At 33.4% G+C, this 2,557-nt stretch overlaps 1 protein-coding gene across 2 annotated transcripts in view; it reads right to left on the reverse strand.

Moving 5' to 3' along the window:
* Positions 1–349: 349 nt before the first annotated feature.
* MBD5 (methyl-CpG binding domain protein 5) overlaps positions 350–2,557 on the reverse strand; it is a 253,948-nt gene continuing 251,740 nt past the window's right edge. For both annotated transcript variants that reach the window (XM_075001486.1, XM_075001482.1), the window contains exon 14: positions 350–2,557. This exon is cut by the window's right edge and continues 2,038 nt beyond it. The gene's annotated coding sequence lies outside the window, so the exon portion shown is untranslated.

Consider the following 2,557-nt stretch of genomic DNA (forward strand, 5'->3'; position numbering starts at 1 on the left):
TCAGGGAAACTGTATAATGAGATCTTGTGGTGAACCCCTTATGCAACGTCTAATGTCTGTTTCCAACACATTGTGTAAATAACACCATGGAATTGAACTGTGTTTGCACTAAATCTGATACTATAAGTCTATTATATATGTTTTGTATTTTACCAGTACACCAGATCAGAGGGAAATGACTACCGGTTAAAGATACTCAGGGAATTTTGAAATGTGAATTAAAGATTTCGGTTAGTACCATTAAAAACACAGCAAAGGGAAATAACCAAAAACTTTGTTAAAGCTGCAGTTATATTTTGACTTAATATCCTCATTTCAGGAGGTAAAAGAAACAACAACTGATCAGATCACATATTTTCTGAACACACCTGGATGATACTGCATCTGTGTGGTAATAGTTGGACACAACAGGTGAACTAAGGATAAGGAATCCGATTTTCACTCATTTGTGAATTCCCTTGGTTTTGTGTATTTTGCTCATCTGTAACATTATTCTCTCATATTTAATACTATGGTAGCAGCCAGTGACACCATTCAAGATCAGGGTCCTACGGTGCTAGGAATTTTATAAACAAAGGAAAACATGGTCTTTGCCCGAAGAGAACATCACACTAACATTTTTGGTGATTTAATCATATTGACAACTTTATCAAAAATTACAAAATTGATATTAATTTTCTTCTAATTCTTAGTAAGACTAGAATGGATTTTTTTAAAAATAGAAAACCATTTTTATGCTAATGCTCTGCTGGAATTCTCACATTACAACCCTACATAGCAAAATACAAACTGTAACTAAGAAAGGTAGTATTTCTAAAGTAATTTAGTCCACCATGAGCCCTCTATTTTCTCTATTTCATCTAACTCTGGGACTCAGATGATAGTGCATTACTTCTAAACCTTTTGCAAAATTGATTTAATAAATAACATAACATTTGACTTTTTTTTTTTTTTTTTTGTAAGAACAGCACTTTAAATCTTTGACTATGTTTTTGTTTGTTTGACTATGGCGGAGCTATTTTCATAGCTGATTCCAGAAATATCTTTTTTTGTTGGAAGCAAGAATATCAAGGAAGTCCATTGAAATGAATGGAAATATTTTTCTCTAATTGGTGTTTAAAAAATGCACCATGATAAAAAGAAGAAGAATATCTTTGACTTTTATCTCACTTGGAATGATTCATCATACTATTGCCCACTTAATAAATAAACAATAAATAAGCAATAAATAATGAGAATACTTAGCATTTTGCATCCTCAGGGAATGACATAAAGTTTAAATAATTAAGCTAATTAGAAACTAATTCCTCTTGTGGGCTCATTTTGAATCACTTAAGGTTTACAGAGTCACACAACTGCATTAAATTAAGGACAATTAAGATATTATTCCTCTTTCCAAAATGGGGTATTTTGTCATCTTCTAAATATAGGAGAACTCTCTTAAATTAGAAACTAGGCAAAAATTATTTTTAAAATTTTTCATTTTAAGTTTTCTATTAGAAAAAATATAGATTTGTTGAACAAAAAATAATAATGTAGAAAGAAGGTCTGGGCCTCCATCAAAAAAGTATATTATGCTTTAATGCAAAGAGAAAGAAATGGCTCTATGGGCAAAATTCAAGTATGAGTGACCAGTTTTTTAATTGTAAAGTAGGTGCAACATTTTTTAAAATGTTACAACACTGCATGACCTGTAATGCTCACAATATTTACATTAACTGCTTACATAAAACCATAAAAACTCTAAGAGAAAAAAAAATCTGTATGGACTGAAACAAACTACTCCTAGCACCCACATCAATGTCATTATTAACCAATGAAATCAAGTGCACAAAAATACTTTACATAGTCTACTAATGTAAAGTATACATTGGTGAGAAAGTACAAACCTAATTTTTAAAAATGCCAAAAGAAGGGTTGGTCATTACAAACTCAGTGTTAGGACAGAAAAGCAAAAGGTAAAAAAAAACCCAAACTAAATATAAACAAACACACATACGCACGCACGCACGCACGCACACACGTATTTATGAATAAAAACATCTGTGTAGACAAAACCGCAGAAAAGCAGGCTGATACGAAAAATGGACATTAACTCTTTAAACATAACAAACACATCAAGTTGTAACAGAAAGTGTTAACTAAACTACACAAAAGATCACTTCACATGAGTTTGCATGTAGGACTATGGCAGGACCCTGCCATTACACAAAAGACAAATGAACCTACCCAGCAGAAGGAAGGGTTCCTGCCTCCAGGCCACTGTAGCTTAGTGTAGCTAATTGCATTCCATCAGGTTGGGGTGGGGGGAAAAGGAATAAGAGCTGTCTGTATGAAACATGAAAAAGCCGGTTAGCCCAGTGGTAGTGCTATGTGCTCTGGCACAAGAAATCTGAGTTTGAAAATGTCCTCAGGTTTCTTTATCCTCTGGGCCACTAGATCTCCGTCATGTCACACAGATAATTGAACTTGGGTTCTGGGGAAAGTCAATGGGGAGAGAAAAAGTATGCACTGTACAAGTTTCAACTGGTGATTTTCGCAAAGTGGCAATGTCATC

Source organism: Carettochelys insculpta, chromosome 8 (assembly GCF_033958435.1).
Source record: "Carettochelys insculpta isolate YL-2023 chromosome 8, ASM3395843v1, whole genome shotgun sequence".
NCBI lineage: Eukaryota > Metazoa > Chordata > Testudines > Carettochelyidae > Carettochelys > Carettochelys insculpta.